Genomic DNA, 23803 nt, shown 5'->3' with positions numbered 1-23803 from the left:
GAAAGAAAAGGAAAATAAGACAAGTGTGTTGTCACCTCACCTTGACTTTGCCATTTCCCCCTTTCTCCGATTTAATTTGCCTTTTAGGTTCAACCTTTTCCATTCATCAGTTAATTAAATAACTAAATTCCTCTCGCACAGTGCATTTCCCCCCTCTGCTGCTGTGTGACTCTTTGCACTGTACAAATGGCAAACCTCAGTGGTAAGCAGTGAGTCACGGAGGTGGGTTCCTCCACAGCTGAATACTGGGCACGATAGAAATCTGACATTTGCATTTGAATAATCCTATAATTTCAGATGTCAGTATATTTCCATGATTAAAACAATAACTTGCAACAAGCGACTGGGATGTTAGCATATTCACTGTTCTCTTCATTAGTTTGGTCATGTAAATTTTGTTGTAAGCAATCACATTTTGCACCTGGTTTGCCATCTGAGTATAAAACTTGGTTTAATTCTTACTGAAGTTTCATGTAACATGTGCCAGGATACAAAGATTTTGGAGCTGGTGATTTGGCATCATTTAAGAAAAGATTGTTGACCAAGACAGCACTAACTCCTACAAATAAACTACAGATAGTAATAGCTACAGCAAATCATTTGTTATCTGAGATGATGGTGAGACAGCAAAGAGCAAAAAAGACAATCAGGTCAAGGCTGGGAATTACAAAATATATACTCATAGAGAGCGCAGTTTGGGATAACAGGATAATATCCCCCAGGGTATGTACAAGAATTCATCGCTGCAGAGATCCAGCAAGAAGTGATTTCACAGAGCAGCACACTGGGAAGTGCCGAGCTCAGGCAGGATGGCCCATGGGACCTTTTCTTACTCTGTTTATGATTCCATTAGCTGAAGTTGCCAATGCCAGTCTGCAGTGATTTTGTTCAAGTTCTTGCCATTTACAAACTGAAATGTCTATCAAAAAGGAACAAATCTGTATGTGCATGTAGTTTACAAACAGGAATTCCCTGAATTTGTTGCTTTCCTGAAGAAGCCTGAGATTTAGCACTGTGGTAGGCCACTCATGCAGCTTCCCATCTTCAAGGACTCACTGCCAAAGCTACCACTGGAGAAGACATGTTTAACTGTCTGAAACAGAGGATGCAGCCACATCACTCTTCAAATTCCCCCTGCCAACTGTTCCATGGTAAAACGATGCTATGGAAAAAGAGTCCCTTGCCAGCCCTAGAGGGAAACTTTAATGCTTCTTGCCAGGTGGATGGAAAGAGAATCATGCAGCCCACACGAACATTATATTTCTGATAGTGATAGAATGAATTCTCATACTAGGTTTTTTGCACCAAAATTCCATGCCCAAGTTCTCTCCCTTAATGATGGACATGCCAGTTGGATTCTTGTTGCCAAAACCCGTGCATTGACTTAAACAGAATAGTTTTATGTTGTGCTTTTAGGGGCAGCAGAAAGAGGGAGATCAGTGGGGAAAGCTCCTGGCTAACCCAAATATAGCTGAGTTAAAAGACAAATTATGAAGCAAACTGGAAGAAAACGGGACGACCTGCACTGTGAGGATGAAATTGATTGGAAGAGAGTTGCAGAACGCAAAGGCTGAGGGTGGCATCATTTTGTGTTCAGGGTCTGATCTCAGCTGGAAAGGAACTAATCCTGAGTTACTCATCCACTTCAGAGAGTTTCAGGCTGTGAACAGACTCAGCCATAAATGCTTGGTGGATTAAACAAAAGCTGGAATTGAAGACCAAAGGCCACTAGTTGCTTAGATGCTACTCTGATTACTGATGGATGATGTCTCTCCCAGACTGCAGTCTCTGAAGAACGATTTTTAATGAGCTTGGTTGTAAGTTTAGATTATTCCAGGTTATTCCTTGCATTTGGTGGATCAGCCCTAGTAAGAGGGCTAATATTCTATCATATCCTCAATTTAGACTGCTGTGTGACAAATGCCGGACCATACATATGCTTAATCTTTTCCAATGTCTGGAAAAAGTTTGAGTTGCCTTATGTTCCACACAGTAACCTTAGTGTATGGGGCTTGTTTTTCTCTAATGATGGACTGAGTGAAACTAAAACTCCCCAGCTACATGCTGTTCCTTTAGCAAAAAGCCTGGGGTTGATCACATCCATGTTCAGGGAGACAGAAGTCCCTGCTTAGGATAACTGCAGAGCAGAGGACTCTGGTTTTCAGGCATGCCTAAGCTAGGGAAGGAGGGGAAGGGTAGACCCCAATGCTGTAGGTGAAACAACGCTGGTTTTGCTCATTGTTGTCAATGTTTTGTCTCTGCCTCTACAAGGAGTATAATTCCCATGATTTACACACAGTGGCTGTCCCAGTTTGAATGATAATTAAACTCACTGGGCAGGCTACTCAAGCCCTACTCAAGCCATACAAATGGCACCAGCTGATCCATAGCTCTGTTTGGAGCTTCTCTGAGCTGCACTGACCTTGTCCCCCCCGAGCAGGCGAAGCAGGCAGATGTCTTAACAACCACTGGCCTTGCACCAAACATAAATAATAGAAATGGGCAGTTTTTATAGGAAAATCTTTCTGAAGCCATGGTAGTGTCCTGGCAAGCCAAAATTGCAACACAACATAAGCCCCAACCAGGCTCCTTGAGTCCAAAGAAAACAGGGGCAGATAACAGCATGGGGCTACTTCCCTCAGCGCAAATTGATAATGAAACATTCAGCATAATGCCACTGTCTCCCTTTAAGCTGATCTGATTCCTGCAAATGCAGAGAGCAGCTTTCTTTGAACAAATATACTGGTGAATACTATAGAGTACCACATCTAAGTCTCAATCCGCAGCAGGGAAAGGAAATCACCCCACACTTTCCCAAGCTCTGTTTTATTTTGTATTTGAACACAGAAGTTTCAACCACTGTGCAATTATCTTGCAGAGGTTTGGTTATTTTCAAGCTCTGCTTAATCACCTCGTGTTAACTATTGCATAGCAAGTATCAGAGATGATTGTTTATCATGTAGCTTCGAGACTAAAGGTTTATGTAAGCATGGATTACTACGTACTTGCACTGAATAGCTTCTAATCAGTAATGTCATTCTCAGAAATTCACCTCAATGCAGTTAAGGAGAAGCAAAGATGCGGCTAAAAATGTTTGCAAGCATTTAACACTTCTCAGGCAACTAATGCCATTAAACTCAACAAAATAAATGTGTAAAATTCAATCTCTGTGCTAAGGAAATTGAAGCCAGTATTTAAACAGGCCAAAATAGTTATCAGACAGATTCTTGAGAAGATAAAAGGAGAAATATCTCCTATCAGTACTTTAATCCATTGCTTCCAGAGTGCTACTGTGCACTCTTGACCCGGGAAAGGAATGAATCCTGAAGGGGAATAGCAATCATTGCAGTGAAACTGGAGTTCACAACTGGATGGTGCTAATTTTGCTTAATCTCATCCGACCCACTTAGAAAGTAATAAAATATTGAAAATAACACTTTTATTTCATAAACCAGATTGGCAGCTCCAAAGCTGAGAGCCCCTGTGGCTCCATGACCAGCACAAGAAAAAGCTGCGGATCAGATAAGGGAATTAATCCAATTTGAAACTCCTGGGTGAGCTCAAGAAATGGCTGAATTTTCCACATGGACCTGGTGGGATTCCCATGTGCCTAAAAAGCTGAAAAATCAATGTGAATCCTGAAGAGCAAGATGGTATGAGAGTGGGAGAGTTTGCCTTTTGCAGTTTCTCCATCATAGACAAGACACTCAATGTAAAGAACTTGTGTGATTCAGGAAACTCATCTCCTACGCTGCTCTAATGAGAACATTGGTCCTTAGAATAGTCCTTATCTCTTGCTCATTTAGATGGTATGCTTTTTAGGGCAGAGAGTGGGTATTTCCATAATGTAGGTTAGTGAAGGAACTTCACAGAACAAAGCCAAGTCAGCAGCAGCTGATGATGCTCCTAATTTTTGCTGATGTTGAATGCTAGAAAAACAAGACCATTTCCTCTCCCATTTTTCACTTGAAAACACCCACTGGCAGCCCACATTTGGGGGCTATGAGTGAAAGCTGTAGGCTGAGTGTTAATTCTCCTGCTAGTCAGTGCCTCCTGTGCCAGAGGATACACAGCCTGTTTGACCATCCTGCTCATCACCCAGCTGCAAGGAGCGGATCACGCACCTGCACGGAGCAGCCCCAACAACCCTCCAGCCCTGCAGGCAAATGGCTCTTGGCTGCTGCTTCCTCAGACAAGAGCGATGCCTCCAGCTTTTCCAGCTTTCACTCAGTCTCTATCCAGCTGCTCATGTCTAGCCACAGATAAGCACTTAATAGGGAGAGGAAATGAACAGCAATGGAGCCGTCTTGGAATGAAGGCAGAAGACAGTTGTTTAACAAAGAGCTTTCTGAAACACAAGAGCTTAAGGGATCTGCCCACCACTATCTTCTCTGTTGCCCTAACTAGGAAGCGATCTGATTACAGGGTGGCTGTCTGGCTGGGTTCCCTTCAGCTGACCACAAAGCAGCTGGCAGAGGAAAATGGCTTTAAACAACTCCTGTTGTCAGGCCACAAACAAGATGTTTGTTACGTGGGACGTAAACCTCAAACCCAATGAATTAAACAGCAATGACGATGCTCCTGCCACACTGCTAGAGGCATTCCCCTTTGCTCACAGTGAGCAATGAGGCACAGGAAAGCATGGGAAACACTCGTTTCCAGCTCAGCAGCAGCGTCATGCACAGTGCAACAACTGAACAGCACTCTTAAGGATATTAAAACTACACTGAACACCAACCGATAACTCTTCAGCTGCTAATTCATTTCCTTTTGGTCCTACAACTCAAAAAACCTGTGGTGTGCAGATCTCCATCCTTGATCCTTAGTCCCCCCATGAAAATCCTCCCTTTAAGCTATTTCATCCTCACCAGCCAGATCTGCTTTATGCAGCTTTTACTCAAATAATATATTTGATTTATAGACACACAAAAATCATATAAAAGTAGTCTACCTGGGGCAGTTCTTGAAAGACTTTTTACAACTGCAGCACAAGCAGCAAAGATCGTTATTCCTGCAGAGACAGATCTTAATAAAAATATCAAACTCTGCCTGTCAATACGTTCAGTAATTTTTATTCTCGTTTTAACATCCATTCTGGGGTAATACCTCTTTATTTTAAAACTGGTCTTCATTATGGAAAAGTCACCTCTAAAAGTTAGATACGCAAAGGAAATGAAAAGCAAGCCCTCCTCTGGAAATCCACCCAGGAGGAGACAGTCCACTTTTGTTTAGCAGTTTAAAACACAGCTGCAGCTACATCTCAGTTCAAACCAGTTTTCTGGGACATCTTAACAATGACTTGTAGATCCTGACCAGACTGGCAGGAGAAACAGGGTTGTCAGTGTGTGTGGTGTAAGGGGGTGTGAAGGTCTCCAACATGCTGGAGACCAAGCAGGCAGCATGCGTGGGCTCTGACCTGTCCAAGCCATGCCTCAGCCCACTGCAAGCCTGATTCATTGCATACCATGAAGTGACCCATGGCATCCCGCTTGCTTGCATTGGCTTGGCTGAAGAAACCACAGTGCCTGCCTTGCCCAACATGCCTACAGGAGAGGCAAAAACCCTTGGTAAATCCTTCTTCCCACATATACCCCCAGATCTTCCCCCATTTGGACCTTTTTTAGGAGCTCCTTTACCAGAACAAATGAACAACAACCTATTAGAAAAAAGTAATAGGAAAAACCTACATCAGGTCTGGAAACTACTGACATGAGCACCAGAGATAGGACCAGTTCCCTGGGTAGTTGGCCGAGTCTCCAGTCCTGTAGTTCCCCATTCCCTCACCACCCAAAATTCAGGCTGTTGGAACAGCTTCCACTATGGGGAGCCCAGAAGTTAGATGGCAGCATGGAGCAAAGCAAAGCAAAGCATCTGTCTGATGGCACTTGCACACCTAACCCAGGCCCATAATAAAAGGTTCTGAGGAGCTAAAGAACCCAACACATAGATATGTAACCGCTTTTTTCCAGCTGAAGGACAGGTAATAACGAGATACTGCAAGAACATCTCAGAGAAGACAATTATAGAGGACACAGAGTCCCACAGTTTGCACCTTTCATATCAGCAAGAGCAGTATATGGAAGACTAATAACAAAAGTGTTTCCGGTTTAACTTGGCATTCCCAACTCTGATTGTGCCAGTCATTAGGCAGTACCAAGGTTTACTAATAGATAATTGTTATTATTTATAATAAGCTAACTTAACCGATCAGTTTTCTCATCAGACTTCTTTGACCCAAAATGCAATGCTCTTTCAACTCTGAGACATCCTTACCAACATTCGTAAGGAAGAGAGACCTCCATCTGCCTTCTCTGGCTAGTTCTAGGGCATTCGACCTCTCAGATGAACTGCTGTGTTTGCATGTTTCGCCTCTTTGATCCCAAAGTCCATGGCTGCCCAAATATGCACTTCCACACAGAGGAATGGCATTCCCCGTCCAAGCCAGCTCAGTGGGAAAACAAACAGTGAGGGAGCAAAACAAACCTATAGCATCAAAAAACATCAATCACCAAAGGTGTCAACTGCGGAGGCATTTGTACTCACACCATCAAAGCCAAGCAATTGTTTTCCATCCAGTTAAGTTGGAAGGGTTGTTTGTTTTACTGTATAATTTAAGCAAATGTAGTTGTGAGACAGGGCTACTATGACGTAGATTTATCTTTTAAACATCTTGAGAATCCCACAGCTTTGCTGCTAAATATTTAAAGAAGATAAGGCAGGCACAGAACATGCAGCCACTCCTGGTGAGGGAGGTGGGGTTGGTTAACATCTCTGTGTTGGAGCACAGGAAACTTGCAGGTGGATACACAAGTAAAGGAAGCAGAGACGGGTCCCTTCAATCCTGTGACTCTCTGCTGGCAGACACCACTATAAACCAGTAAGGAATCTTTAAGATGTGCATTTAAAAATCAGTGCGCTGAACTCCTAATAGCTGCCTCTTGAATGAATGGTATCTTCCTTCAGGGGCTCAGATTTGGGGTTTGCTTCCATTTGCAATGTCTCGCTAAGGCTTTTAAAGATACTGTTTGCTTAAATGCTGCTGAGGAATGGAGCTTAGAGAATAAAATGGGGAGAAAGTAAGTTCTTTTACATTGAGCAGCCAAATAGGTCACAGGCTCAAGGGGATGCTGAAATACAGGAAAGTGGTTTTAAAAGCACAAATCCTAGTCAGAATAGAAACATGTCATATTCAGATCATCCTGCTCTATGCTGAGTTCCCTTTGCAGCCCCACGAGGACCTGCATCATTTTGCCTTGTGGAGGAATAAGGAGGGATGAGGAGCTCCCACCTGCTGAACCGCAACCGAGGGAATGTCCCTGCTACCAGGCAATGCCCAGGACAAAACCATTTCTGGATTACACTCGAGGGAGAGGCGAGGAAGGAAGGGATATTGTTTGTTTCTCTTACATCTCCCTCCTGCACTAGAAATTTTAAATTGGTTTATATGAGTTGCAGGCTAAGCTAAACATTTTAACTTGTCAATCAACCTGTGTTTGTTGACCTAAGATTGGCAGATATGGGAGACAGTTATTAGGGAGAAAAAATGAGCCCAGTGGAAAACTCTTTCCTTGGGCTTTGTTTCAGCTATATCATCTTGGCATCGAGTCCGAGTCTTTTTTTTTCCTTACTCAGTTAAATAATGCTGTAAAAATAAACACACACAATCAATTCATCTCCTTAAAGAGACACGTGTGTGTTTAATAATGTTTAAGTTGTTTACTGCAAGGAACTCACAACTCCTCACTTTATTTCACTGATTAAACCCTTCTTTGGAGCCAGTGAAAGTTAAGGAGGTTTGACATCTGCATTCTGCCGTGCCTGCAGCATGCTCCACAGTAAAACGGTTTCTCTTTGGAGGAAGGGAGCAGCTACTGCTGGGGAGCAATTTGCAATTGCTTTGCAGGAGTTCTGTGTGTATTTGCCCTCCCATTTTGCTCCAGGAAGGTTTGACATACATCTCAGGAACTAAAGGAGGCCAGTGGAACCTCAGTAGTTCATTCTTCTTTCCAGATCAGCTACTGAGTCCGTTAAGATCTGCTGGTCCTCAGACAACAAACCAGGCAGCTCCTCAGTGTTGCCACAGAAGGCAGAGAACTTCCCCTCATCCTGAGTATTGCATCTTAAGCATGATGGGTTCTTGTGGTCCAACCTCAGATGACAGAAAAGAACAGGAATAAAGCTCGGGAAGGAGGTGGTAATCACAACAGGCTGACTCCACACAGTGGAGGATGCAGAAAGACAGAGGGTATCATCCATTTTGGGGGGATCGCAGAGAAACGCTGGGGAGTTTCATTCTCAAAATGAAGCATTGCTGAAACTTGGTTTTTGAAGCAAAAGGATGGGACAGAACCCCCAAAGAGTGTAAAATAGATGTAAGTAAGAGCACACCATTCGCAACAGCCTCTTCCTCCTTAAAAATGAATTTCAGCTACCCTTTGCAGTTTATTTAAACCCCGGGCCACCAGCAGAGCTGGTGTAGACCAGTGTGGTTCTCTTGAAGTCAATAAGGTTTATATCAGCTGAAGATTCCCTCCCTCGATCCTTAATTTCCAAACATTACTTCTTCTCTGGCAGGCATTAAACTTGCATCATAGCTGGATGAAAATTGACTTTAAGGTCCCAGACAGGCAATTCCCACAGGCCAGAGGTGTCATAAATGTGGTTGGATGTTTAGCAAAGGGCCACCGCTGGCAGGAGGCTTAGAAATGCTTTTCATACTTGGACACATGCTGTGCATAAGTAGAAGATGACTCTACAGCCCGCAGTAACCTACCTCCACTGCATTCCTTCCATGAGATTTAGCAGCAGGTCAGTTCTTAAAGACCTAATACTGCTGGTAAAGAGAAGGGGTCTGATCCACCACTGCCATTGAACCTCTGTCAGATACCTGTGCAAAACATTCCCAGCTGAGAATGGCCCTGTATTAAAGATCACTGATGTGACTGTGAATGATTGTGGTGGATAGGTGATTGCAGGTAGAGAGTTAGGCTCAAGGCTTGTGTCAAGGAGAATGCTTGAAGGTCACCTTATAGAGAGTGGTGTGTCAAAATAAAGAGAAAGAGAGTGTGATCAAGTCTCCTTCTTGCAAATGGGCATCTCTAACTCCCTATCTGACCTCTAATGCAGTGAGAAAGGGCGAGTGTTCAGTTGTTATCCCCATCCTGCAGGAAGGGCAGTGTGTCAGCCTCTGCTCCAGCAGGGAAGCTGCAGGTTATGTACGAGGGTTTTAACTCCAAAATAATGGGCTGTGTGTTGCAGCAGGAAGGTCTCCTCCTTGGGAGGTTTATGGGAGCTAATGAGGGTCATAAACATTTAGGGTCTTACTGAGCTCCAGCCACTGGCTCAGGCAGGAGGCAGATGCCTTTTCTGCACCACTTTCCTCATTTCTAAGATGGGAACAGCAGCAATTAGGGCAAAACTGCCCCACCAGCCGCAAGAGATGCATCAGCACCCCAGGGGACGGGACACTCATTTGTATTTGTTGCATGCTGGACCAAGGAAAGGTATATTCTCAGTTTGTTTCTATATCACACATGCATCCTGAAGTTGTATTTGGAGGATGTATGTAAAGACACTTCCTTGGCCACTGGAATTTGGCCAGAAATATGAAAGAGACTCTCTCTTCCCTGTCCTGCTAAGGTTTAGTTACTGGAACAGGTTTGCTACAGAAGCTGCTGAGCTCCTCCAGCTAACAGAGGATGACACCCATTCCTTTAAAGCTGTCTACAGTAGAAAACATTCTTCCCATTATCCCAGCACTGCATGGGTTTCCAGTTGGTGTTCAGGTGTTTATGCAGATCTATAAAATCCCACATAGTTTGGCTTCTGAAATCTCAGGCATGTCCTGCAGACAACGTTGCATTCACATAACTCCAGCTATGCCTTTAAACTGGTGTAATGAACTCCGCATGCACAACACGTTCACACGCTTATGTAGTAGCTTAAACCTGCATTTTGCTGGCTTGATCTGCACCAAAAGAGCTCTGAGGCACAGCTGAAATAGAGACACAAGACACTATCAGTGTGGCTGTTGGAATTGCTGCTGTTATTCCTCCCCAATTACAGCTAATGTTACTTGAGCTTAGTCTTCAATGGAAGTGTAAACGAGCGAATGCAGCTGAATACACTGCTCTTGGAGTAACATTTGTGCATGTGCCCAAAGGCTTAGGGACAGGCACATTTTAGATATTGTAAAGATAATACAGGCCTTGAAATAAAAACATTTGAACGGTTTATGGGAAGTATCGGTTATTTCACATGAGGCAAACACTGCAGTCAGCAGTGAGATAAGGTTTTTTTTAAAGACTAGTGTTCAAGATACATCTGCCCAGACTTAAATATTCATCCAAGGCGCTGGAATTTTGGCCCAGAGAGACAAGAGCTGGCTGATTTCACACCAGACAAGTGATTTGTATACTGGTCTTAGCTGAATTAGACAGAGGTAAAAAACGTGGCTGAAATAACCGGCCAAGACAACCTTTTGATGAACCATCAGTAACTGGGTTTGGCTCTTTCTTAATCAAAGTGCTATAGTTAAAGGAGATCAGATTAGACTTTTACTTTGCTGCGGGATGCTTCTTACAAGACAGGGAAGAGGAAAAGCAAGTTCCAATACGGTTCCAGCAAGGAAAGGAGACCAAGGGAGAAGCATTTCAGCAGAACTACCTTAAGCCCATCAGAACTCCAACAAGCATCCCCCTTTCCGCTCAAATAGCCAGAGGACCAGAGGTGCTGTAATTACCCTGCAAACCCGGGTGTCATTTGCTGGACCACAATATTTTTCTTGCTCACTGTGCTCTCTTTCTTACAGACAGATTTGCTCTGTTGATGAAGACATGAATTATCCTGGTAGAGGCTTTCCAAAAAAATATCTTCTTTTAAAATGGTTGGGGAAAAAGCTGAACGATGCCAATGCAATCTATTTATTTTGTTTGAGAGAGGTGGTGTCCCTCCTCTTTATGCCACTGACATTTAACTGCAATATATATATTAGGAGCCTGATGAAAGCCTCCATGTGTGAGGAGGAAGGTCACAGGGGAGATGAGCTTGCAGTCATTAGCCCTGGCTGTAATTACAAATCTACCTCGGAGGTTAACACACCTTGTTACAGTGGGGTTTCAGAAGATGGGCTGTAGGATTAAGAAACCCCTGGGTGGTCCTTCAGGGTCAGCTGAAGGGATATTTTCACTCACTCTATGTCAGGAGGGCGGGTTTTAAAAGGGCTTCGGTTTCCACCTATTCCCCTGCCTTTTCCCACCACAGCCATGGTGCGGGCACTACGGCTGCTGGCACTGCCACTGGGTGACTGCAGATACAGGTGACAGCCCCATGGGACTCAGCATCACTAGGAACAGCCCTTGAGGGCTCACTGTCCCCCCAAACTCCACAGCTCCATGATGAGAGCAACTAGGAATAGCCTCTGAGCTACCAGGAGCTGAGAGTGGGAAGAGAGGAACTGAACAGGGGCTGGAAACTGTCCCAATGAAGCGGGATGGCAGCCCTCTGTGTAAAAAGCAAGAGAATAAGAAAAGGAAGAAAGGGCGATACTGCCTTTGTGCATGTGTGATAAAGCAGGGATAAGAGCCATGCAGCATCTCCACCTTGGGTCAGCTCAGGCTGTCACTGCAGTGGTGGCTTTTCACCACAAAGCAGGCAGAAAGCTGGCTTCCCCACCAGATCAGAGCCTCATCTGCTGGGATTTAACCCTTACAAAACAGCTCTCCTCCTCCTGGCATGTCCTGCCATGGGGCAGGTTTAGGCCAGGAAACCAGCAGGGGAAGGCAAAGACATGCCTGCAGGCTCTGATGTCTCCTCCAACAATAAGCGAGTCTTCTTCCCGTTGGTGAAATGGCATTGCTACTGCCAAGCTCTGGAAGTGCTGTGAAGACCTTGTGTCTACAGGAGCTGGATGGGTGCTCCATGGTTTGCTCCACCTCTAGCACTACCTGCACAAGGGAGTTTTCAGTCATGGGAGATGGAACCATCTCTGGAAGTGACTCCCATTTCTGAGAGGGCAGCTTCCCCTCCAGCCCCTGTCCCTGCAGGATAAATCCTTGTCCCACACTGGCAAACCCCAGTGTGGCTTTTTGCACAGGGCTGGGTTTGCTGACTCAGCAGTTCCTCTGGTTCCCTGGAGCACCAGATCATCGAGCAGATCACAGGCAAATATTTAGACACCAGTGCACACAAACGGGCATTCTCTCAGTGCTTTCACACGGGGATACAATATTTAATCAAGCCCTGGGCAGAAAACAGCAGCTCTGAATTGAGGAATCATTACACAAAAGACTCTGCTGGTTTCTGGCTGCCTAAAGGAAACAAGTGCTGCATCATGCAAACATTTCCAGCTCATTTCTGGGTGTAGGGCTTCCTTATTTTCTATCTCCCCTAGAATTTCCCTTGTCACCATTTTAGTTATGCAAAAACTCAGCTGACAACTGCAAGACTTCTCTATTTTAAGAGCCCCTATGAAGTCTGAAGGGTCCTGAATGGGAGAGGATGCCTGTTGTCATGTTAGTGTCTTATTGAAGTGATAACTGTAACTGAGACAAAGTCTCCTATAATACTCCTTGTTCTGCAGATGTTATAGGCATAAAGCAAATGAAAAAGTGGGATTATTACTGCGGAGAGCCAAGTAGTGACATTCTTAGACTCAGTATAAATATTGGCTGCTATAGTCAGCCTTTACCTCAGCCAAAGGAGTAGGCAAGAACTGCAGACTGTTGGGAACTAAGAAGAGTTGAAATAAGGGTAGGACTCACCCCTGCCCTTTATTCAAACAACACAATCAGTTTGTCATGAAGGTTTGAGGGTTTGGTACCACTTACATAGCTTGCCCTGACCAGGAGTACAACAGCTCTTGGATGTGCGAGCCTGTTCCCATCTGCATCCCTGGCAGATGTTCATTTTGCAGCTGGAAACACTTCAGCTGTCCCAGCCGGTGGGTCCAAGCATCTCCTCTGGGATATGGAGCAGAACGTTGAAAGCTTCTGGGCCTGTAACTATACAAACCCAGTCTACTTTAGAGATAAGTTGTACTTTGGTTTGAAATGACTTGGTCTGCTCTTTGCATTGCGTGCCACTGATGGAGAGCAGTCTCCAGGAGGTCCTTGCTTTGTCCTGGCTCACCCATGCAACCTTTGCTTGCACAACAATCTGCTTCTATCTATGGGGTGTATCCACTTGATCAGAGAGCCTCATTTCTGAAGGTATGGGTTGAAAGCACCTTGCTCCTCTGCACCTATTCCAGAGGCTGACTTCATATCCTGCTACACATTGCAGCTTTTGTCTCCTTTTCCTCCAGCAGACAGGGCAAAGCCCTCAGTAAATCACTGGTGAAGCAGCCTGTTTACAGGCAGGACCAGCTCATGTGTGACCCAAAGAGCTGGTCTGATTCAGCTGTGCTTGGAAAAACACAAGCAGGGCAGACATCAGGTGGGAGCATGGTCCATCCCTTCAGCAGCAGTGGATGAAGATCAAATAATCTTGGCATGGGACAGGCTGGAGAGGCCGTAAACCTCCAGGGTTTCTTAGAAGCTGTCCTCCTTTGTTTGCTTTCTTCATTTGTCTTCTTGATCTCTCTTTCTCAGTGTTTGATTTAAAGGAACAGCTCGAGAAGTCCCACCTCAGCCTGGGCGCTCAACTGGCACAAACACGAACCTCAAGCTGCTGGCAGCAAAATGCATTCCCAGTGATGAGCTATTTTCCAATCTACAGAGGTCTCTGCTTGTACCTGCCCAAGCTTAGCGTCAGGCAGCCTTGATTTACAGCAGTAGACTGCTATGAAGTTACCTTGGGTGGCTCAGGTTCCTCTCCCTCCAGCTAACAGACCCTTTCAGTCCCTGGTATGAACACCATGACACTGTAGGTCCACAGGCAGGTCCAGGAGCCATGATGTCAGGGCTGAGGATCATGCTTTGGCTTGTCCCGGAGCTGGAATAAGTCTTTATGAGTTTGTTTGCCACCCAGAACACCACCTTGCTGCAGAGCATGTTCTCCAGGCTATGGGGCAGCTCAGCCTGATACCAGTTCTGCAAACCAGCCTCAGTTGATGCCAAAGTTACTCACCAATAGATTAGCTCTATCGAGCAACATCAAGTTAATACTGACATCTAATCACAATGACTCACACAGTCCTCAGATCACTTTTAAACCCTACAGAACCAAGCAGTGTGGGGTTTTTACCCCTCCCAAACTGATTTTTGCCACTGAAACTTGCATCATGAACAGATGTGTAATACATTGAGGTCATGTTTTTCCTCTAAAACTAGTTATCGGCTGCTTGCTTTCAGCCCATGTTTTACGGGCACACCAGGCTTCCCTCCACCTTCCCTTAATTCACAGCAAGCCTATAGGATACAGACATAACACAACTGGGCTGCCCAGATGTGCATAAACCCATTACTCAGCACTACACCTAGTGAGGACACGGGGCTACCAACTTCCAACAACCAGACATTCTCCTTCCTAAAAGCTGAGAAGAGGAGATGGACAGAGCTTACTGGGAAAACTCCCTGATCCCAGATAACTGTTCCAGTGGGTGATAGCCCAAAGCAGAGACAGTGCAGAAGCCACCAGAGCCAGTAAAACCTCTCTGAATGTGACAACTCAGTGTTAAACTATGACCCAGAAGTACCTAAAATCCAGCTTTTTTTTCCCCCTGTGTACTTTCACAGATTGATTTCTGCTTGTGTTAATTTCACCTGAAGAACAGGAAAACTTGTCATTATTCCTACTGCTATTCCTATGTGTTGGTTTGTCTTAACACAGGGAGGATCCTGGGTCATAAATTAACTGTCCAGGCTTCCTGGACAAATGGTGTAAACAAGTTATTTCACTGAGAAATTACAACAGGATTTAATCTATTTTCTAAAGGTACTGGCAACTCATTAGTATAATTATTGGTATAATAATCAACAACCTTTCCTTGTTACAATATGTGCTGGTGGAGGATCTGAACAAGAGATGGAAATTTACTGCCTGGGATGTTGTTTGCCATCCATCTCACAGCAAATGCAAGACCAGCCCTTTAAGAGAAGGAATCTGTTTGAAAGAGCACCTCTTCTTAGTGCACCCAATTTGGAAACTACTTTCTTGAAAGGAAAACCCAAATTGCTCTTAGATTTTATTTTTCCCCCTTAAAGATACATCCAGGAAATTATTTCAGAAAGGGACTATTAAATAATAGAAATATTTGGGAAATTACACAGTGCAGCCCCTTACATCCTGAGCTGCACAAAGCTGCTCCCAAGAACCTCTCTCTTTTGCAGCTATCTCAACCCACCTGCTGTTTGCAATGTGCTTCCTATTTCCTCCAAAAGGCTTTGTTCAGTGCTAACCATCCCCATACACACACAGAGCTCAGGGAATCATAGAGAAAGTGCTTTGCCTCTGAAAACGCTTCAGCTGAGCATGTTTCTGCTTATGAATGTGTAAGAAATTGGAATGAAGTGAAATCCAGCCCTCATATTCTTATTTATCATAGTCACTGATGGAATGGTACAGCCCGTCATGGAGTATGTTTGTCTAATTCACTTTTTCCTGCTCAGAGACCTGGCTAACTCACTGCACTGAGATCTACTATTGCCAATGGCTAATTCCTGCTGTGTCCTCAGCAGCATTCCCATGGATACTCAAGTCCTCATGGCAGAGAGGACTGGAGTCTTCTGAGATCCCAAGCAGTGCAGGGGTCCCTCACCCTAAAACAAGCCAGCTGAGGTGGCCCCTGGGATCCAGAAAGGAGAACTCAGCCAAAATAAAGAGCATCTGAAACGTAAAGGAATTTACATCTTCCAAACCTTGGGGGCTGTTTCCAGACTTGCAACTGCCCATTCCTCTGGCCAGGACAGTGGCTCACACTGCTTAGCTGCTCCCTCTTCTGATGAGAGAGGGATTCATCCTTCCACCTTCTCTAACAGGGGTTAAGATCAAGGTCCTGTGGGACCACTGTGTATTTTTGCCAGATGAGAAAGGAGACTTTTCATCTCTCCTGCCTGTGGGTCCTAAGATTCTGTTGTGCAGGAGAAAACAGGGACATGCCCAGGACCCAGGTTACCCTATTGTGCAGCAGCACAACTCTCCCAAACACCCATTTCTGCCCCTAACCAGAGTGAGGACTTCTGGTATCTTGCCTAGACAAATACTTGCCTTTATCTCATTTCAGTTTGAAACAAATCTACCCATAATATAAATGCTTTTAGTTAAGAGAAATGTGCCTTTTTAAGATCAAACTCTCCATATCCATAGCTCTGAACTTTCCACCCAAGCCTAAAATCTCACTAGACTTGACAAAGAAACTACAACTTTATTTTGGCTGCGGAGCTTTCCTGCCCTTTGGGGACAGGGAGGGAAATTGTACTCCACAGCCATTGTTTCTGACAGTTCATTTACTGGAATGAAACAATCCATTCATCACCGGGATTCCATCAAACAGAAACTGTCTTCAGCTTTGGCTTGCATAATAAATATACAGTATTTCAGCACTATGGATTTACATTCAACAGTGTGTATCCAATACAACGCACATTTGCCTTAGATCCCTGGATAATATAATCATGGCATTGCTGGTTCTGCTACTGTACCAGCCTTTGAGTAGCTGTTCGGCTCAGAGCTGCCCTCTCTTAGCCTGTTAGTCACAGAATATCCCTTTTATCCAAACCAATTGCACTCTCCTGCTCCATTAAAAAGTGTTAGAGAAAATTGATGGCAACATTTCCCCCCCTCTCAAACAGAATTTTATCAGATATTGTTTTAATTTCAACATCTTTTGCCCTTAAACTTGCTATGAGTTAGGACTCTATAAGTTATATACAGTGGTTCCATAGTCAGTGGGGAGAGCGCGGGATCTCCAGAGTGGCTCAGCCTGTGGCTGAAGTCAGCCAAGATGAAATAGCGTAACATGAAAGGAATGAGGAGAAAAAGGAATTCCAACAGATTGGTCTTTAAGCTGGTTTTTCTAGTTTAGCTTTAACAGTGAAAATTCATTCCTATTTGCAAGGTTAAACTGCCCAATGCTTGAATATTGATGAGAGGAAGTCTGATGAGAAGAAGAATTAAATCCAGCATAAATGAAATTAATTTATCAGGGAACAATCTTGGGATGCCCTGTTGAAAGAGAAACCCATGAACAACTCCAGAAGCTGCTGAAGAGCACTAAGAGCATTGGTTTGAATATTACAAGTTGATGGCTACATTAGTATGATGACCTGTAATCATGAACACTGATTTCAATACTACATTTTTGCTTGAAGGGCTAAAGTATTGGTTAACTACAGACTGTCAGTAGCTAATAAGAAAAAACACCTTTTGTGATGTAGGAAATAAAGAATTTTGAAAGATGGTATGGAAAACGAGAATTCAAGAAAATGGAAAAGACTAGACGAGAAATGAGATGTTTTCTCTCCTTTTTAATCCAGGTTTAATCCATTCCACTTCTAAAGTCAAATCAACACCACGTACACAGTAACTTTTCTCCCCTGGCAGGACAGGTACCTGGCAAAGACAAATCTCAAACAATTGCAATCTTTCTCCTAGGCTGCTGCTTTAGCAGGAATGTTCCCTCAGGGCTGGGCTCCCAAATCACTCCCCTTCAGCTCATTTCTGCTGCTGCCCAAGATCAGTTACCTGCTTGTGCATGTGGATTTGAGAAATGGGCATGAAAAAAATCCCAGTGCAGCAACAAATGCTCCCTCCAAGGTCTCACTGAGTTTGTCAAAGTCCTTTTTGATGTGCTCAAAGTTCAGAAGTTATGACTGAGTGTGGAACTGGTTTCCTGAGAGACACGTCCTGCTGGGCTGGGGGTGCATTGGGAAGGAAAAACACAAGAACAAAAAGGTCTTGAAATTAAAATGAAATTGCTTTCCAAGCCAAGATGGGAAGGCAGAAGCACAGAGGAAACACGGTAGGATCAAACTGGGATGAGGCTGGACATTTAATTAAGAAAGGACAAACTGATCATTATAGGAAGGGGGGTTATTCCTTTTCTTTCATCTTTTCAGGCTGTTCCATAGCATGAGAACAGAGTCAGCCAATAACACTTCCCAAGCCCTGCAGCAACAGCATTCACCCAATACCCACACACCGGTGCTCAGTGCAACATCTCCATCAAGCACCCAGTCAGTTGATGAGCTTTAACCAACATTTTAGCTCTGGGAGAACACAGGAGCTTTGGTTATCTTATTCCAGGCCAACTGCATTCCCTTAACAATCAGCCACACACATGCACAGAAGCAACGTGAAACGGGCTTCAGGTTCCAGAAACAACAGCAGGTAGAGGGGCACTCCAGCAGCAGACAGCAGGACGGGTGTCCCAGAGCACCACAAGTAATCACTGTTGTTCTTGTGTTGCCTCCAAGTCCTTCAAAACACGGGCCCATTAAGGGGATAGGCAGAGGTAGGGAAAAGCTGCCTCACAAATCACTGCAATGGGACCCTGGAGTGAAAATGGAGTCTGCTTACAATTGCTAACGAGGTGTCAAGCAATTTGTTTCTTCTACTGGATGTTTTATTTTGGGAGGAGATAAGTTCTGACTACAGACTATTTTGCTTGATTGAATTTAGTGAGGTTGGGAGCTTTGGACACTAGGTTTTACCCCTGCCAAGTTGTGCTTTAAGTAGATAATCTATTCTGCTGAAATTGGGAGGTGGGACTTTGCAGATACATGTCCCTGTTCTCCATGGGACTCCAAAAGCCCATGCAATGGAGCTGTAATGTCCATTTGTCCAGGGAAACCTTCATCCCTTGACTTCCTAGAAGTCCTCTCAGAATTCTTGAGGCTCCATACACAGAGAAAACATTTTTGGTCTCAGCAGGTTCTCTTTATTGAGCCTGAAAAGAGAAACATCAGCTTGTTCTTAAAGAGTCCTCCTCAGCCCACAAGGAGTCTCAGTTCACTTCCGATAAGTTTGATGCTCATCCAAATGGTAAAAACCTCGGAGGTCTGAAAACTCAACTTTATACCTCTTGTGAGACCAGGCTATCCACTGCCTCCAGACAGGAAAAGCACAGGAGCAGCAAAATCTGATACACTTTGGCACTTCTGCTTCTAATTGCAGCAAAAGAAATGGACTACTGGATGAATTTAGAATCCATCAAAGCTGGTGGGAGCCTTTACTCAAAGCTTCATATTAGGCACAATATTAACTTGCAATGTCCATTCCATCAAGGTTAAGACACATGGAAAAGCTTGTGGCCAGCCTTAATTCCAGGTTGTATTCATTATCCTTGTATCCTTGTTTAGCTTTTAAATGCACAAACCCTCCAGCATTATGGAGCACCAGTGATGGGAGGGAGAGCAGAGGTGGGACAGGGCAGGAGCTGGGAGGCAGCTCAAGCTGCGAGCCAAAAGAATGAGAATGAGTCAGGGCTGAGCTTGCAGGTTGTTGACAAATAGGAAATGTGCCTGTGTGGAATGCTGCTGAGCAGTGGCAGCCCTGCCTTTGACTGACAGGGACCCAGGGCACCCAGAGAGTGTTTTCAGGAAGAAAAATGGGAGAGTGAATAAAAACATATCATAAATCTGATTAAAAACCACTCATTTAAAAACAAGTCCTTCTGGCATGTTCTTCCCTTTCAGTTGCATGGACTGAAATAGGACAAATGGGAGGAAACATCTTAATCCTGAATCTGAAATGAAAGATATGAGCTGGAACAACATTGCCCTCATAAAGAACCAAAGTAACAAGGTTTAAACCTGAACACCCTGCACCAATCCAAGCAGGAGGCTCACTTCTGCTTTGGGGTGTTGGGATCAAAGCCTTTGCCATTGCTGATGCTGGTAGAGGTCATGAATACAGAAGCCTGGTATAACTGCACTGACATGAAGGAAAACCAGGCTCTGAGCAGTTGCACTGTCATATGAATGGGCAGCTCCAGCAGCTCTGTAGCTCTTGGACATTCAAACACTTCAGTGTATGATTAGACCAAACCACGCTGGCCTTTCACAAGCACAAGAAACAAGGACCCACACATCCTTCTCTTCCCAAATAGCCAGATCTGGATGCTGAGTGCTGGAGAGAACAGGGAGACAGGGAAGGAGGAGAAAAAGCAGGAGTGGTGGGAACTTACAGGTGCCACTTCTTTGCCATACAGCACAGTGGGAAGCTTAAAGAAGAAAGAGATTTAAAAGGTCACGTTTCTGAAATCTCAAAGCCCAGCCATGAAAATGGGACAGGGTCTCTTTAAACTCTGATTTTTCCTTCTGTTTTGGAAGAAGGGGTGAAAGATGAGGATGAATCGGAGGTGTTGTTTCAAGGTGCTCCTTCATGTAATGCACAGGAAAATGAAACACCAGCTATTAACTCTTTCATGGCCCTGTCCTGCCAGGAGGGTCTGCTCCATCCTGCACCCTGCTGGAAGGCTCCCATGGGATCTCCTTGCCTTGGGAAGGTGAGGCTGGAACTGGAGAGATGCTTTGCTGGGAGACACTGCCCTGCCACCCACAGCTCCATCCCATGCAGTTCTCCCATGCCAGCCCCAGCATTCGCCTGGTGCCAATCTGCAGGACCCTGCCTGTCAGCATGGATGGATTTGGCACTCGATGCTCCCATCCTTTGCCTTTGGATAAGCAAACCCCAGCTGTAATTGTGTGAACTCCTCCTTGGCTCATTCTTGCGTCTCTCACAGCACGAGATGATTCTCCCATGCTAAAGTTATTCACTATTTTCACTGTAAGTATCTTAAAGGACACTGTTTCTTCCCCCCCACAGCCTTGGCAGTAACAAAAGCTTCTAATGAGTTACAGAACTGTATGGAGCAATAAGCAGAAATCCACAGGAGCCAGTGCACCTGCAAACAGGCAAGAGCAGAGCCAGCCAAAATCGTGCCTTGGTGCCAGGTAAGAAGAGGTCTTAATTCACCCAACAGCAGCAGCACTTCTGCCTTGGAAAAATCTGGCTTAGTGGTCTCTGTTTGTAATGATGGGCTAATCCAGGCAAAGCCAGATCCATACAGCTTGAGCACAGATGAGCTTGGGCTGAGCTCTGGAAACATGACTCAGTCCAGCAAGAATGAGAATCTCTCACAGATCATGTGTGCAAGGGAGGATAATGCTTTGGGCAGAATGAGCTCTCCAGCCTGTGGCTTTCCCATCAACACGCACACAGGAGCAGGGAGGATTTCCAGCCCCTCCGCAAGTAAAACGCTTGTAGGAGGGATCTAGCAGAGGAAAAGGCACTCAGCTTTCCCTCTTGGAGCTCCCTCCTCCTTCTCTCCAGCTGAAGGGCAATAGGGAGGGAGAGTCGAGAGCTCAGAAGTGTTGGTCTTTGGACACATCTCCTGAGCCTGTTGTGCTCAGGGACTCTGAGCAACAAAATGCACAAGACAGCAGTTGCTGCAGACAAGAGACTCCGTGTGGGAAGCATGTAGGGAAAATGAATGCAAGATTATTATTATTAGAGAAACGGGAGAAAAGTGCTGTGATTTATCTTTGGACCATGTGGCCAGTCCAAAGGGTGGCACATGGGAGCAGCCTGACACACACAGAGCAGCTCGAGACCCAAGGTCTCACCCTCATATTGCAAATGCCACATTTCCCCTGAGCTCCTGTCTGGCCAACACGAGGAACCCTGGGGCAGGGGGATAAAAGCAGCTTTGCAGCACTTGTGGGCTTCAGGGGTGTTTTTAAGCCATGAGCCGAGCAGCAGGAGCTTTGCTTTTTCCTGCGATGCGCTGGGGAGGAAAAGTTCAGGACAGAAACATGAAGAGTTCCCTTCACACCCTGCCTGATCCTGCTGCCTCCACAGAAAACCTTAACTGCATTGTGCTGTAATGAGCCATGCCCAAACTACTGTTTTCTGGCCCTGTGTTTATTTGATTTCCTCATTGTAATGAAACTCAGATGGCTGCTGTTTACACGAGCACAGCGCAGCACGAGTGGGCTTCGTTCCTCTAATGAGCTGCAAGTCACTTTCGGAATTAGGGCAGAGGAAAGAACAAATTTTTAGTAACTACTTTCAATTGAAGCCCTCATTTATTTTCATTACAGCCACACAAAAGCAATATAATGTTTCCTCTCCCTTTCCATGCGCAGCTTTTGCTTTGCTGCATGGGGCTGCATTCTGCTTGCAGAACATCCATCTCTCCAACCCTGTACCAGGAGATTCATGTTCCTGCAAGGTGGAACATGAAGCCAGTTCATGGCAACAGCACAGGAGCAGGGGCTGAGCTGGCCTCAAAGCTTGTGGTGTTTGACCACACAAGTGAAACAGGATTAAACCCACTGCTGTAACCAGCTGCTTGAGTGCTTTGTCATGCAATTCAACTGGTGCTTAGGTCACCTCCAGTTCTCCTACAGCAGCAACTCCTGTTTGCAAGGCAAATGCCTGGGAGCCATGAAATTTAGGTTCTGGTTTTCATTCACCATTGGATGGATCCAACTAGTGATTAAATCCATGGGAAGTGTCTCATTGACTTCAAGCCCTGGACAACATCGGATGAGTCGCATGATTCTGAGCTCATGGATCAGAGGCTGTGGATCCCATCACATTTATTTCTAAAGGACCCCAGCGGAGCCTTCAGGGTGCTTTACCCTTGTGCAGGGACTGCCCTGCAGCAACAGCAAACTGAGACAAGTATTGTTACTAAGGCAGCATTCGGATAATGATGAAATTAAACACATTTGTAGCTGCTGTGAAGCAGTTTTCTCTATTTAACAGCTGTTCATCTTGTTGCTTTACTGTGCTGCATGTTTTAAATTATCAAAATGCCATTTTCCCCTCTTCAAAACGAGAACTACAGCATTTCCAGAGCAACAAATACATGGATGTGTCTGATGATTAAACCCCAACTCATGCTGCATTTAGCTTCACAAGGAATTGGGACAAACAGCACTGAGGCAGAACACAAACACCTTTCCTGTGCTTTCCACAAAGCATCCATCAGATCCGTGGATGGAATTGAAAGAGGGAAAGGTCCCATTCCCCTTCCCTGCAGCCAGCTCTTCCTGCTACAAGGTCTTCACATCCAGCTAATTTTAAAACTAGCTTTTCAGCTACTAAATACTGCTACAGTCACAGAAATATCAACCATAGGATAACAGCAATGGGGTTTCTGTATCAGATTCACTGTAATTCAAATATTACAACCCTTTATCAGATATAATAGAAATAAATTCTTACTATGTTTTTAAAGTGCCACCTCAGCATGTAAGTAGTATAGTCCTAAACTAACTCAAATCCAAGCTGCATATAATAATGTACACAGCTGAGAAGTCACATATACACAAGTGATTCTGTATATAAACCAGCTCCTGATTCAAATGCAAACAACTGCCACTGACCTTAAAGATTGTCCACCTATATGAGATACCAGATTATACATGTTACTACATCAGAAGATATCCAAGATATTCAAACCACTCTAATACCAGGGATAGGTATCCTCAGAAGAGTTCTGTTGAGGAGCATTCAGAGGAGGTGGCTGATACCTTAAATACAGCTTTTCAGATATTGAAATCATCTTTCCAGGTCAAATAGCTTTTTAAAATATATATTAGGTAACACATTTGTTCAAACTATTTTGAGCTAACGCACCCTCAGATTAAGCTGCAATATATATTATTTACAATAGATCTATTTTCCAAAGGGGTTCCTGTGTGTTGGATGCAGTGTTGCCAACTGTCAGTAAATTTACGAACAGCTTGTAAATTTAAGTGCTTTCCAGAGAGCTATTGGTATGTGTGTAAAATACTCATTTTGTTCCTAAAACATGGCAAGACATTTTTTCTCTATGCTTGAAAAATAAGGGAAAAACCTTCATAAATAATATCATTGAAGTGATGACGTATCAGATTCTAAGAAGAAGAAA

The 23803-nt window shown here is 44.5% G+C and overlaps 1 long non-coding RNA gene across 1 annotated transcript in view; it reads right to left on the bottom strand.

Annotated features, from left to right (window-relative positions):
* Positions 1-23803, bottom strand: part of LOC115616761 — a 57699-nt gene that overhangs the window by 29311 nt on the left and 4585 nt on the right. The gene's annotated exons all lie outside the window — the stretch shown is intronic.

This window comes from Strigops habroptila, chromosome 14 (assembly GCF_004027225.2).
Source record: "Strigops habroptila isolate Jane chromosome 14, bStrHab1.2.pri, whole genome shotgun sequence".
Lineage (NCBI taxonomy): Eukaryota > Metazoa > Chordata > Aves > Psittaciformes > Psittacidae > Strigops > Strigops habroptila.
Note: the sequence above shows the minus strand (reverse complement) of the source record. Positions and strands in the feature narration are given on the sequence as shown.